Here is a 16614-nt window from a genome sequence, read left to right as displayed (position 1 = left end):
TGCCTTGTTTCATCACAGTTACACAATTAAGTCAAGAAATCATTATCTTCAGAATTCTCAGCAGAATTCATTAGTCACTACAAATGTATGAGTGAAAAGTTCAAGGAAAGGAAAAAATCATAGAAAAATGTTTTTTTCTTTTCCTAAATGAAAACATTTTTTGCTACTACAAGAATATATACTTTTGTCATACTCTTTCAAGAAAAACTTTGGTACCTTGATTTCATCACTCTGTTTTTCTCTCAGAACTTTTCTCTGCTAAAATCAATAAAGTGTACCTTGTAAAATATGTTTTCATGAAGACAAACTTTTAACATAATTTAAATTTCGTTGATGCTTCTTACCCTGTTCATACCATTGATGTATTCCTTAGGGATAAAAAAGAAAAGATAAACGATATTAGTGAAACAAGACATAAATGAGTGGAAATCTATGAGAAACTATACTTCACATCGTGCTGATACAAATTTAAAAATAAATCTATTTTTCCTGAATGAACTAATATTCCTTATTATATCATTTCTAACCCTAAATGGTCTTTCCCACTACAAAATTAAGTCAATCAAATCAGCAATCTCTAGAATTCTCAGCAGAATTCATTAGTGCTGATATAAATTTAAAAATAAATTTATTTTTCATGAAAGAGCTAGTATTCCTTAGTGTATCATTTCTAACCTTTAAGTGGTGTTTCCCTACACTTTCTTTGCATAAGACTACTATGTAAGTGTGCAATTAACAATATTTTTACATTGTTCCACTCAATTTTGTTATCCTTGACTTTCACTTTGTTTTAGGCACTGTTCTGAGTCTCCTGATCTTAACACTTACTTCCCTTTGTTAATTGTACCGTATATTCCGTGGAGTCATTCTTACCTCTCTTGATTCTAATGGTATAGGCTACAAAAAAAAAAAAAGGTTATGTTAAAATTCATTCATAGTTGGGTTATCTATCAAATCATTTAGATAATGTCCTTGAATTAAAATATGATGTTCTTCTACTCAGCAATTAAGTCAAAAAATTATAGAGAATATGACACATACGTATTATTTACAGTTAAGAGCATTCTATTATAAGGAGTAAGGAAACTGTAAACCTCCACATATGTCATGGAAAGGAGAGCAGAATGTTTTGGAGAGGCAAACATTTAAGTACAAATGAAAATATAAAGTGACTCTTTAATATATGCATATCTTGTTTCTATATTCTTTCTGGGCGTTTGGGTGACTGAATGATGGGAAGAGTTGATCAACTTAGGTGACAAAACAACAACAAAAAACCTTTTTATTTTTAAGGCAGTTTCTTGCTCTATTGCCCTGGTGCTATCATGACTCACTGCAGCTTTAACCTCCCACGCTCAAGTGACCCTCCCACCTCAGCTTCCCAAGTAGCTGGGACCACAAGTGCATGGCACCACATCCGACTTTTTTTTTTTTCAAATTTTTTTGTGGAAATGGGGTTTGGTTATGTTGTTTAGGCTGGTCGCAAATTTCTGGGCTCAAGCAATCCTGCCTCAGCCTCCCAAAGTGTTGGGATTACAAGTGTGAGCCACTGCACCCAGTAAAAAAAAAAAAAAAAAAATATATATATATATATATATAAATTAAATAATTTTTCCCAGAAAAATGTTTCTTCTTTTAAGAATAAATGGATAACACTTACCAAAACAAGCCTGAGAAACTTTCCTTCTTTGATAATTTCCTATTGAAATTAAATTGTGAATTATAAAAATAATAAAAACACCAAAAAAACCCCACATTATTCCCATTTGAACACAAATACTCCATTTAATTTGGTAAACCAACAGATTTCTAGGGTAGAAGAACAAATAATTAGTTTTAGTTTTATGATCTAATTTTACAATCTAAAGAACACCTACACCTTAATTAGTTCCTTCTTCACCAGGCCAGGAAATTTAATAAGTCTATGCTTACCAAAATAACTAAGAAGTTGAATAGGAATTTCATCAAACAAAATTGAGAGAGCAATCCAGGTACTTAAGTTGTTGGATGCATTTGAAGGGAAATAAAAATTGTAAAGAAGAAGACAATCAACATGCATGATAGCAAACTGAAAGAGAGCAAAAGGAAGAGAGAATCTTGACTCCTCATAAACAGAGCTTACCTCACTGCTCTCTGATGGATTCTGTAAAAAATAGTAAGTTTAAAATGGTATTATTCCAATTGCAGGACAGAATGTAGGATTAGTTGTGCTCATAGAAAGTTGTGATAGAGGTAACTAATTCAAGATTCAACATCTCTAATGAGACCAAACTGTAAATCACAGGCTTGAATATGTGTAACAATGAAAAAAAGCAAGAATACATTAAAATAAGCACGTCAACAGATTCTGTTTAATTAACTACTTCTCTTGGATAAAAATAAGACCTTTATTATTATTTTTTTTTTTTCTAAGTCTGTGTGTCGTCCTCTAAGTTTGTGAGAGCAAATTACGTCTGGCAGTGCTTGAACTAAAGAAATGGTGCGTCAGCAAAAGTGAAACAGGCTGTTTCATAGAGAAAGGAAGAGCACATTTGGAGTATACGCTTCACAATTAGAGTGAGTTCTTGGAATGCACAATAGAGTATTTACCTGAAGGAGTTCTGGGTATCTAAGAGGAAGTTTCTGTGAAAAACAATGCAAGAATTGTAAAACAAAAAGTAACTAAAATGACAGTAACAATATAATAATACACATATAATATGATGATTTTTGACACTGCTATTTCCAAAAGGTATGTGTTTTAATAACAATATTTGTCAGAGACCAAGTTTCTCTGGGAATACAGTGGAAAAAAAGAAATCATAATTATCGTATAGACAAATATCAAAGGAAAATAATCATTTCCTTTCTTTAGATTGTGGCTGGGAGTTGAGAAAACTATGTAAAACATCTTTTAAAAAGCAAAAATTCTGGGTTAGAATTTATAATTCTGGGTTAGAATAATAAACAATTTATTTAGTTTTCTGAATTATTTATATTACACCAAAATTCTAAAGATGATTTTAAACTAGTATAAAAAAATGTTGGGCAAATTATAATTTCCTAATTCAAATGTTTGGGTTTTATTTTTATTTTTTATTTTTATATACTTTAAGTTCTAGGGTACACGTGCACTACGTGAAGGTTCGTCACATATGTATACATGTGCCATGCTGGTGTGCTGCACCCATTAACTCGTCATTTACATTAGGTATATCTCCTAACGCTATCCCTCCCCGCTGCCCCCACCCCACAACAGGCCCCAGTGTGTGATGTTCCCCTTCCCGTGTCCAAGTGTTCTCATTGTTCAATTCCCACCTATGAGTGAGAACATGCGGTGTTTGGTTTTTTGTCCTTGCCATAGTTTGCTGAGAATGATGGTTTCCAGCTTCATCCATGTCCCTACAAAGGACATGAACTCATCCATTTTTATGACTGCATAGTATTCCATGGTGTGTATGTGCCACATTTTCTTAATCCAGTCTATCATTGATGGACATTTAGGTTGGTTCCAAGTCTTTGCTATAGTGAATAGTGCCTCAATAAACATACATGTGCATGTGTCTTTATAGCAGCATGATTTACAATCCTTTGGGTGTAGCATGATTTATAATCCTTTGGGTATATTGTCTAGGTTTTATTTTTATCATCACTTAAATTATATGACAATTGATCTCAATCTGCATAGACTTCATGTTAAACAGTGACATAATCAAACAAACACATAACTCTATTGTTTCCTTTGGAATAAAAGTGTAGCATCTATTTTCTGGGCTGCTTTTCCCCACTTCCTGGTAAAATGACAAGATAAGAACTGCTCAGATGGTTCATTCCTGAGGAAGATGTATCATTGTTTTGGTAACTTGCAAGCAGAGATTTCTTTCTATTGATGCTTAGATTATAGCATAAACAAAGACTGTTGGTTCAGAAGTTGACAATGACTGATTCTGCAGTTTCCAAAGGGGAATTTAGAGAACAAGTCTGTCAGTGCAAACAACAGACTATATCTGCATTTCAGAAATTTTGCTTCTGTATGAGATAATTTCAGTGTCCAAATATCTCCAATCATCCCTCTAAACTGATGTTTTTTTCAGTCAGGTGTTTATTCTTCTCATTCATTAACTACACATAACAAGAGAATAGAGAAACTTTTTGGTTCACATCCCTATCTAATTGATATAAACACTCTTTTTGAGAAGAAAGGTAATTTTAATATACATTATCTAGTTTCATTATTTACATTGTTTACAGTGACCACAATAAATTGATCGCTCAATCAGCTGAATCACCCCAGGTTTCTATCCCTTGTGGGGGGAAGAAAAGTTGACACAAGCCATCTCAGATGAGGGTTTGATTTTGATTCCAAAAGTAGGATACATTGGAATATGTGGCTTTGTGTTATATTTGGTAAAGAAATGTTGGATTACTATTACATTTTTAGAAACATGAGAATTTTGTAGTAGACTCAAGGAACAGGCCTAATCACATTGTTTGATGCTACTTATTATGTTGTGCACTACCTTATTCTTTTTCTTACTTTTAAATTTTTAGCTCTTTTTTATTGTGGGGTGCTTATAATTCAAGCCAGACATTTTATTCAGAGTTATGGCTCTCAGTGGACTGTATAACAATGATGAAAATGGGAAGCATTACTGTATTTCTATTGTCAAACCTTCAGAGGCCAACTAGAGATCATGCAGTGCTTGAAGATTATTCTTCTGGGTATCCCATATTTGATGAAGTGTTAGGTCATTTCTAACAAGAATCTAAATCTTTCTAAATTCTCTACTGAACTTACAGGCCTGGCAAGAGCAACAGCCACAAGACAAGTGAGAATGAGAAGCTTCATGGTGATAAAAGCCTATGTAAGAGGACAAAAAAAGAAAGAGTTAGATATTATTATTTTTATTTATTTATTTATTTATTTATTTATTTATTTCATGGCTTACATAAAGTTGCTTTTACACTTTATTAATCATCTCAACTTGTTTTCCATTATGAATATAAAATTACACTTAAAACTTGTATTGAATTACCAATTGAAAGGATAGCCATAAACCGGGTGATCAGAGTGGTTCCTTAGAAACCACAGGAGATTACACCATATCTAAAAACATTGTTATTATGATGTAGAGAATGGTAAGTTAATGAGATGACTCATTCCTTAGTTTAAAGGTACTGGAAAATTAGAAAGGTGTATGGAGAATTAGAAACTGTTAACACCATCCTTCAGTGTGGTTTGAAGATAGCATATTATATTAAATTTATTTCCTGAAAAAAAAAATCCTTGATTTTTCAACAAAGGAGCAAATGATGATAAAATAGGCTGATTTGAGGAGCTGTAACGTGAATTTTTATAAACTTAAGATTTTAAAAACCTTACTACTCAATATCAATGTTTACCATTCTAGTCATAGTTCTTATATTATTCAGAAATACTTATTTCGTACAAACATTTTTCTTCACTAACTCTTTAAAACATGACATTTTGTCCTTAATGTAATAATATGGGCTTAGAGAAACAGAGAAGTGCTAATTTTGAAATACAATTGAAAAAAGAAAACACTTTTCCTCCTAGATCACAAATCAGATTTTCTAAAGTGAGCAATAAAGTAAAATCCACTGAGAACTGGAATTTAATTTGATTGAAAATTTTTGAAAATGAGTTTCTCTTTTAAATCTATTTGAGAGCATTCTTTTCTTTTAGAGTCTTCATGAAAAATCCTGTCTGCATGTTATGTAAAAGCTATTCATCTCCTTCAATTATTTTTAAAAATAATCTAGTCATAACTTCATGTTTTGCTACATTGGAATATTCATGACATAAATGCATGAAGATGATTGAATTGGATAGAATCAAAATATTGACATGTCTTATATTTGATTTCTTTAGTTTCATTAAGTTGCAAGCACCCAGAAATATGGACATTCACATGTACCGGGAAAATGGTTTCCAGAGAAATCATTAGAAAAAAAATCAGGTCACACATGCTATTGGTTCACATATTAATCAACATACTAATGTTGACATTTATATATATTGCTTCAGTCTACAAATTTTAGAATCTAAATGTGTTAATAAACAAGGCATATTTTGAACCCAAATAAACTTACTATTTGTGTCTTTCTGAATATCTAAATTTAATAATCAGTACAAAGTAGTCATCTATATCTAATTACCTATTATAGATAAACACATTGCAGAGTTAACTTTATTACCCAAATGACATGAAACAAAAATGGCCTTGAAATATTCTGCTAGAAATGGTTTTTGTTATGGTAATTACAAAAATAAATTATTTGCATAACAACTTCTCATAGAATCAAGTAAAAATAATTTAAATTACCTTACCTCAAGTCTCTACTGAAATTATGTATCAACTTTAAAAACATGTAATATTTTAGTTACAAAATTATCAAAAAATGATTTGGTATTTTTATAAAACTGTATTGATTCATCACCTAAAGTTCTAAAATGGTATCAAAATTTGCAAAGGGATTTTTAAGGTCCCAGCAAATCATAAGAAGGTTTAATATTTGTAAACATATGGAAAAGTTACAAATATACTTAGTAAATAGCGGAAGAAAGTGTAAAATATAAAATGATAGTAATTTTACTGTATGTAAACGCAGTACCTTAAGCCCAAGACTGGAGAGAAGCAAGTTGTGTTGATGATCAAGATGATGGCCTATCTCTTTGCTTCACAGCTATTTAAATGTGGTAATTAGAAAACGATAATTTTGTGGTTTCAGTTCAACCAATAGGTTTATTTACATTCTAAGAATTCTCCCAAATAGGAAACTAATTTTCTGTCCAATTCCTTTCCCAGGAAATTCTGAGAGCTTTCAACAGGGAGTGATTCATGCTATGATAACAGATTACACAAGAAATAAAGTGGCATTATTGAAAATTAAAATACAAAAATTTCCAAAAGTATGGCTATTATAAAAACATGATTTTATGCTGAATCTATAATTTGACAGGAACATATTAATACAATTCTCTGTATATCTTTTGAAAAATTCAATTCCTGTAATGGAAATCCTGGGGACAAAATGGGGTCTTAGAAATGTTCCAATTTTTATCGGTATACTAGGCCATTAAAATAATTCACCATTTATTTACCTTTTAAAATGCAACTTGTCCTCTATTATTTGTTGTGACTATCTGCTTTATGGATTAACTTATACTGTATATGCTCTGATCTTTTTTTCAAATAAGGAAATCCAACTGCCCTATATGTTGGTATTTAAGCTACATCAGACAATTTTTTGTTTGCTTTCTTTTAGGCATATTGGTTGTGATAGTTTGTATTTAACAAATTATAACATTGTCTAATTAGAAGTAATACTTATTCATTAATTATAATTTTAAAAGATTTTGGAAAAGTATATCACACCTCTGATTTTCTATTTTTTAAAGTAAATAAAGGGAAAAAATGAAAATGCCTCTCTCCTATCCCCAATTCTGTTCCTTTATGTTAACTATCATTATACAACGTAGAAAAATACTATATCCTGAGCAAAATATCTGTAATAGAGAGGGTTTTTAAAAACTGTTGTTGACTGCGACTTTGCTCTTTTACAGGAAAAGAATAATACTATCTATTTTAGGTAATAAAAACATAATAATGATATTTACAGCCTTTTCACAGTCACATGAAAAGGGCGTTATTCTGGGTTAAAAGAAGTTTCAGACTGGTTAATTTCAGATTGGGGATCAGAAGAGACGTACTTTTCCATATTAGAGTTCTCTTTAGTTAGTGTCTTCCTTACTGACTACATCACATCAATTTCAATAACTTACTAGTGTTTCCTATTCACTGTGATTCATTTAAGAGGCTGAGGACAAGCATCAGCTGCATTATAATACCTTGCTTTTGTCTTTTCCCAGAAGTGTACCCAGGAAAACTGATTTATTTTACTTCTGACTCAAAATCAAGCTATATAAAAATCTACTGTAATTTATGAAAAGATTCTGTATCCTCATTTGTTCATTCATTTATTTACTTATTTATTCAGAAAGATGAAAGTGCTGGACAAGGTATTGGGGATCTAAAACTTGAGCAACACAAAATTTCCAGCCTCAAAGTATGACGGATAATTAACCCTCAAAAAGTAAAGAATTTTAATTTTTACAAAAAGTTCAAAAATAGAGATTTGAACAGGGCCTCTGGAGTATGGAGTACCTGAGGACAACTAAGACTGCTGGCCATATCAAACGAGGCCCCTTGGATGAATTTGATAATAAGAAGCCTTGACATCATAGGGGATCAAGTAAACAATTACAAATGTCTAATTTACATCATAAGGCAAACCACCTCTTAGTGAATTTACATAGCAGCTCTAGAAATTTTCATGAACTCAAAATTTAGGGTTTTAAAAATCTGTAATGCGGCCAGGCATGGTGCCTCATGTCTGTCATCTAAGCACTTTTGAAGGCCAAGTTGGAAGGATTGCTTTAGGCCAGGAGTTTGAGACCAGCCTAGGCATCATAGCAAGAACCCATCTCTATTTTCAAATAAATAAATAAATAAATAAATAAATAAATACTAATCTATAATTCCCTAGAGATAAGGATCAATCTCTACTTTGCCTCAATTAGTTATTAGTAATTACAGAGGGTTAAGCAGGTTTTCCTTTTAAAAAAATAAATCATTATTATTGTACAATATGACTATCCACTATAATTTGAGAAAATATGATTTTATATGATTACTGTAGATTTGTGCAATCAATGCCCAGTCTGCAAGATTTTAACTGAGGTTTAATGTGTTATCTTGATAATTTTCTGTATGCTTTTATCAGTTAAATTTGGTCTGTTCTAACCATTAAAAAAGCTCCATTTGAAGCATATATTTAGGGATTTGTCCCATAAATAAATACAAAATGAAATTATCTTCTGAAAGTCAGTATTTAATTTTCTGTGTAACAGGGTCACATGTAGGTTCAACATGTAATTGATCATCCAATGTTCAACACTTCTAGTAATGAAAGGGTCAGCTCTTAATAATTACAATAAGACAACACCATAAACCAGGACTATTCCAGGAATACTAGGACACAGATACTCTTGTCAAATGACACGGACACTCTAGTCAAATGACACAACTACTTTTGAACCTCCAACAGATTCTCTAAACAAGGGAAAGTGGAAATAGATCAGGTAAGGGGCAACTACAGGAAGCTTATTTCTTTTTAGGATTCATACTCATTGGAAAATTAATACATACAGGCCAGGCACAGTGGCTCATGCCTGTAATCCCAGCACTTGGGGAGGTGGAGGCTGGTGGATCACTTGACATCAGGAGTTCAAGGCCAGCCTGGCCAACATGGCATAACCCCGTCTCTACTGAAAACACAAAAATTAGCCAGGCGTGATGGTGCCTGCCTGTAATCCCAGCTACTCGAGAGGCTGAGGAAGGAGAATCACTTGAACCCGGGAGGTGGAGGCTGCAGTGAATTGAGACTGTGCTGCTGAACTCTAACCTGGGCAATAGAGCAAGACTCTGTCTCAAAAAAAAAAAAAAAAAAAAGAATATTAATACATACAAAAATGAAAGGGGACCTCATTAGCAATAGATAGATTTTGAGGAAAACATATTATGTCAAGTGGTAAATTTTACTATGCAAAGTTATGTATATTACTGCTACACATTCTGCTTCATATTGAAACCTGCTCTCAGAGACTCATTTTGTTGAAGTCAGTAATTCAGAGCATGAAATTTCAAAGGTAATTTGTCATAGTTGTCCCAGGACATTTGATAAAAGATTGATAAGTCTTCTAGGAAAATGTTCTTTTATTACGCAGCAAACGGCTAACTTTCAAGAAAGAACCTTACTGAGAAATGTAAAAGATATTTTTGTTTTTCTCTAGAAACTCACATACGATTTGGAACCTAAAAGAGAATTCATAATGGATGCTTAGTAATGTGCTTAGGTGTTGTCTGAATAGAAACTAAAATAGAGTTATTTTCAGGAAGTTTTCATTTAGTATGAATATATGGTAGCACTGATATATAGCACCTATGCTTACTTTCATGCTTGCAATTAGAATAATGCCTTTTAAAAGTCTGCGATGCTCTGTCAATAGGTCCTTGGAGTTCTAAAATAAAGCACACAGTCTTAGTAAGTTAATTATAATGTAGTGGTTGTAAGGCAATGCTCCAGTGTTAAATTGTGAGTTTAAATCCTGGCTCTCACTAACCAACTGTATAATCTTGTTTAAATTGTTGTGCCTCAGCATCCCCAAATGTTCAGTAACATCCACTTTCTACGTAATTAGGAGGAAAAGTTAGATTGTACCTTTAGAAAAGTGCCTGTAATAAGATGAATGTATATTTAAGATTACATATTATTAGAACATGATTTTTTTATTTTTTTTTTTTTTTTTTTTTTTTTTTTTTTTTTTGAGACGGAGTCTCGCTCTGCCGCCCAGGCTGGAGTGCAGTGGCCGGATCTCAGCTCACTGCAAGCTCCGCCTCCCGGGTTCACGCCATTCTCCTGCCTCAGCCTCCCGAGTAGCTGGGACTACAGGCGCCCACCACCTCGCCTGGCTATGTTTTTGTATTTTTTTAGTAGAGACGGGGTTTCACCGTGTTAGCCAGGATGGTCTCGATCTCCTGACCTCATGATCCACCCGTCTCGGCCTCCCAAAGTGCTGGGATTACAGGCTTGAGCCACCGCGCCCGGCCTAGAACATGATTTTTTTAAAGAAAAATTAAAAAAAAAACTCATTACTTTGTGCCCAGTTTATCTTCATACTTCATGAATTTGGAAACTTTGGAGAATTCATGAATTAAGCTTTTATATTGGTATATACATAGAAAATGTTTGGAAGGAAAAAAGGAAAGTTTCTAATAGAGACCATGAATAAAAAAGGTTTGCCATGACATGTAAGAGGGACGTGGAAAAGAGAACTTTAAACTTTTGCTTAATGAAATCCTGTACTATTTGATTTTTTTTATGGGATAAAGACTGAAACAGTCTTTTTCAAACCTTAACATGTTTATAAATCGCCCAAGTATCTTGTTAAAATCCAGAGTCAGATTCATTAGGTCTAAGGTACATCCTGAAATTCTGTATTTTATACAAGTTCTCAGGTGAGAATTGCTGTTGGTCTATGTAACACCCTGAGTATGAAGGAACTGGTAGATTTGAAAATGTAATATTTAGTTTTCTCCTTTCAACTCACATGATAGTGAGGATTTTTATATAAAACACCATTGGAAAAATGCACAAGAAAATAGCAGAAACATGTAACATGTATAATAAAAACAAAGTTATTTTAAAATGCTGAGGCCAGGCGCGGTGGCTCACGCCTGTAATCCCAGCACTTTGGGAGGCTGAGGTGGGTGGATCATGAGATCAGGAGTTCGACACCAGCCTGGACAACATAGTAAAACCCTGTCTCTACTAAAAACACAAAAAATTAGCCAGCCATGGTGGTGGACACCTGTAATTCCAGCTACTCAGGAGGCTGAGGCAGGAGAATCACTTGAACCCAGGAAGCGTAGTTTGCAGTGAGTCAAGATCCTGACATTGCACTCTAGCCCGAGTGACAGTGTGAGACTCCACCTCAAAAAAAAAAAAAAAAAAAAAAAAAAAAAAAAAAAACAAAAAACTGAAGCATGTTTTTATGAACTTGTTTACCTGCATCACAATGTGTAAAATAAAGCATTTCTTTACTCAACACTATGCTGTCTTTGTAGGTAGGATGTCCTCACAATTATCTTCCTACATAATACCTATACTACCACTATTCTGTTACCACCAATCAAAAATTCATTCCTCTTGCCACTCATGAGGCCTACTCAATACATCCCTGAAAACTGGATGAAAATTCAACTGTGATAACCACATCCTACTCATTTTACTATAGTAAGTTCTTTCTGAAAAAATGTATAATTTGATGAATAAAGATATATATATATATATATATATATATATATATATATATATTACCAATCAGAAATATCTCTTTCTCTGACTTGCTGGAACATAGTTTTTGTAATTGATATACTTTCCTGAGTCTAAGCATTGGATATTTTTGTATAATGTTATTATGGAGGTATAATGCATTTAATAGACCCTATTGGCTAACAGAAACATGGTTTACCAGATTGGTTACTAAGCCATTCATCAGCAGAATGTAATGTGTTATTCCATAATTAATTAATATGGTTCTTTAAAATAATCAAAGTCTTTTTACAATTATTATTCTATTTGCTACTCATAAGAATTGCATACTATTGGAAAAGCAGATGTTAATTTTTCTTTGATAGATAAGAAAGTCAAAGCTTTTATAACTTAAGTAAATTAACTTCCACAGGAGGTATAGAGCAGTTAACAAGTAAATAGCAATTTAAGCCTTTCAACATCAGAGCCTATGCTCTTTCAGATATACCGTGTTATTCACTGACTCAATGAGAGCACCCATTGTATACAAGATATCATATCCTTGGATAGTTGTTGGAGAAAGTAAATCGTAACTAGTAGGGGAATTTCTAAATACACATAAGATGAATTTACTTAAGCCATCAAGAGAAGGAATGAGAGTGAGAAAAACTAGTAGAACAAAGTGTCATTGGATTGCTAAAGACAAACTTTATAATATTTCTTCAAAAATCTGTAGACTTTCAGATATACAATTTTCTTAATTCAACATAATCCAATCAACATCTTTGTATCCATTTTTCCTTTTAGTTATTATAATAATATCAATAATAAGAATGCTTCAGTGATTACTTAAATTTTAGTAGCTAGTAAAAGATTTTGGCAGCCATACGGATGTACTAATGTGCCTAAAAGTAAATAATTGAACAGAAAGGACATATTTGGATTGAAAAATTTAAGGATAAAAAGATTTCTTAAAAAACTACACATACAACTACCATATGATCTAGCAATCACACTGCTGGTCATTTCTTCAATATGCTGCTTTCCTCAAAACAGTATATTGAAGAGGCATTTGCACCTCCATGTTTATTGCAGCAATATTCACAACAGCCAAGATATAGAATCAACATAGGCATCCAACAGAAGATGAATGAATAAAGAAAATGTGTTATATATACACAATGGAACACTATTTGGCCATAAAAAAGATGAAATTCTGTCATTGATGGCAACATGAATGAAACCAAAAGACATTATATTAAGTTAAATAAGTTAGAAACAGAAAGTTAAACACCACATATTCTCACTCATATGTAGAAGCTAAATAAACATTGATCTCATAGAACTCAAAAGTAGAACAGAGAACACTAGAGGCTGGGAAGGTGAGGAGGAATGGGAAGATAGGGAGAGATTTATTTTAAAGCATAGAAGGAATAATTTCCAGTGTCCTATACCAGTGTAAGATAACTATAGCAAACAGAAACATTATATAACTTCAAAGAGCTAGAAGGAGGATATTAAATGTTTCCAACACAAAGAAATAATAAATGTTTGAGATGATAGATATGCTAATAACCCTGATCTGATCACTATACATTGTATGTATCCACACATCAGTATGTACATCATAAATATACACAGTTATTACATGTCAAATAACATGTGTAAGAAAACAGAAAATAATAAGTGTTGATGAGGATGTGGAGAAATTGAAAACCTTGTGCACTGTGGGTGGGAGTGTAAAATGCCATTGACTCTATGCAAAACAGCATCGTGTTTTCTCAAAATAGAATGATCTCATTTTCCAGTAATGCCAATTCTGGATATATACCCTGCCAAAAAAAGTGTGGTATAAAAGAGGTATTTAATCACCCATCCTGATAACAGCATTATTCATATTAACTAGAAGGAAAAGCAATCCAAATATCCATTAATGAATAAATAGATAAACAAAATGTGGTATATACTTAGAATATAATATAATTCACCCTTGAAAAAGAAATGAAATTCTGACACATGCTACAAGATGGATGATCCTTAATGTCATTATGTCAAGTAAAGTAAACCAGTCATAAAAGAACAAATTATGTATGATTCCACTTACATGAGGTAACTAGAGTAGTCAAATGCATGGAGAAAGAAAGTAGAATGATGGTTTGTAAGGGCTGGGAGAAGGGGAAATGCGAATTATTGTTTAATGGGTATGAAGTTCCAGTTTTGCAAGATGAAAAATGTTTTGGATATGCATGGTAGTGATGACTATACAACCATGTAAAGGTATTTAATGTGCCCCTAAAAATGGATAAAATGGTAACTTGTATTGTACGTGTATTTCACCACAATTTTAAAAAAGAAACTTGTCAACCTTAACTATAATAATATAATAGGTAAGTAGTACCAGTCTAAAAATAGGAAATGATTAAACTTATCACTTTGTAAGAATCAAATCAGTCTTTAGATGGTAGCTTTAAAAATATTTCACTACGGATGATTTATTCAACATAAATGACATTATAAAAATATCAAGATAAAGCATGATAATTCAATGTGAATAGCTGGGAAGACCTTTACAAATAGGAAGTAAAGCCTGAGAGTCATTTAGAGTTTTTGTTTGTTTGTTTGTTTGTTTTAAGATAGAGAATCTTGTTAATGGAAAAAGGCTAAGGAAAGTGAGGTAAAGGTCATTTAAGTAAAAAGGTTGGGATGAACATGGAATGAAGAAGAAACCTATGAATGTGAAAGGTTCACTAGAGACCCTGAAGGACTGTAGATAGCCACAATAAGACTGAAAAGAGGACCAAATTACGGAATGACAGATATGTCAAGACAGGGACGCCACTTGAACAAACTGGTGCAGAATGTAATCAGAAAGTAGAAGTGGTTATAAAATTGGGTGATTTTAATTTGGGTTTTTATTTTGTCCTTTCTTGGAAGTAAAGGAGATGGAAAAGGTTACTAGCAATATAAGTGAATTTTGATGGACACAGCAAAAGTGGCTATAAGAAGACTGTGGGGCTAGCATGTTTTGGGAAAGGGATTGCATGGAGGTGAATTGGGAAGAGGAGACAGCAGTTTAGAAGATTTTGAACATTGGTAGTTATTATGCATTGTAGCAATGAAGAGTGTAGTATGGCAGAAAATATTTCACAGAGGCTTGTGAAAATTCATAAAATGTTTTAGCAAGTAGGCTGTGTGGAGTGTGACTCAAACCTGTAGTACTAGCACTTCAGGAGGCCAAGACAGGAGGATCACTTGAGGCTAGGAGTTCAAGATCAACCTAGGTAATGTAACAAGACCCCATCCCTTTAAAAAAAAAAAAAGAAGAAGAAGAAAAAGAAAAAAAGAAAAGAAAGAAGGAAGGAAGGAAGGAAAAAGAAAGAAAAAGAAAGAAAGAGAAAGAAAGAAGAAAGAAAGAAAGAAAGAAAGAAAGAAAGAAAGAAAGAAAGAAAGAAAGAAAGAAAGAAAGAAATTAAGAAATTAGCTAGGTATAATGGTATGTGCCTATACTTCTAGCTACTTGGGAAGCTGAGGTGGGAGGATCACTTGAACCCAGGAGTTCAAGGCTGCAGTGATCTATGACGGCATCACAGTACTCCAGCCTGGGCAACAGAGAAAGACCCTGTCTCTTAAAAAAATTAACAAGTAAAATTTATCTCAGGATTTAATTTCTAAGTGGCTCACAAAAGAAATAAAGTATGGAAGAAGTCCATACTTCACAAAACAGACAGCATGTGATAGGATGCAGTGGCCAGGAATTTGAAGGGACTATCAGTATTTGTGTAATATTAGAAACATTGAGAGTGAGAGGAGAGGTTTACAGATAAGTGTTAATAACCAGTATGTAGAGACGTGACATTAAAATTTTAAAATAATTTGGTCAGAGAAACAAACATAAATTAATGCATTTTATATTTTGAAATACACTATAGTGGTCGAGGAATATCAGAACTTGGGAGGAGTGCAAAAGAGGAATTGTCATTCTAAACATGAAAAGATTGAGAGAGAAGTCTTAAGAGATGAATAGGATGGTGAGCTGAGGAAGTCAGGATGGAAGAAGAGGATTACATACGGAGGCAGAAAGGTGTGCTGATGGCAGTGATTTGAAGTGGATGTACCATGTTGTTAATAAGGGAAGTGATAGGTGATATACTTGGAAAGAAAGGCCAAAAGTGAGCATGGAAGGCCATACAGTACAAAAAGAAATTTGGACATGATTTTGACAATTGGCAATTCTCCTTCCTTATAAGCAAGGCCGAAGAATGAAAGGTTGACACTCTCTTTCCATGGGCCTTGAGATGAAGCTCTGTCATGCTCTCACCCCACCTCACCTCACTCTAGCTCTTTCCTGGATGTCATAGCTACCTCCTGTTGCTTCAAATCATTATGATCATGAACTGTTTCAATCCAAGTACCTTCAGGAACTTCCTCTTTCTCTGCCTGGAAGCTCCATAAGAAGGATATAGGAGTTGTATTCCTCCCTGATTCAGCAATTTACAAGCCATGTTTCTGGCTGCCTTTTTACTGTTTCCAAGCATTCACTCAAGGAGACAAGGAAGGGCATTGACTACAATGAACTGTTTATTGTCATGCCTACCCTCTGATGCAATTATATTCCTCCAATAATAGCAAGAGCTGGCATTTATTGAACACTTACAATGAGTCAGGCACTCAGGTATCGTGCATAAGTTGGAAGCTGTGCCAATTGGATTTATCCAGAGCCTCCACACTTAAGCACTG

Source organism: Macaca thibetana, chromosome 5, assembly GCF_024542745.1.
Source record: "Macaca thibetana thibetana isolate TM-01 chromosome 5, ASM2454274v1, whole genome shotgun sequence".
NCBI lineage: Eukaryota > Metazoa > Chordata > Mammalia > Primates > Cercopithecidae > Macaca > Macaca thibetana.
This window is presented reverse-complemented; position numbering follows the sequence as displayed.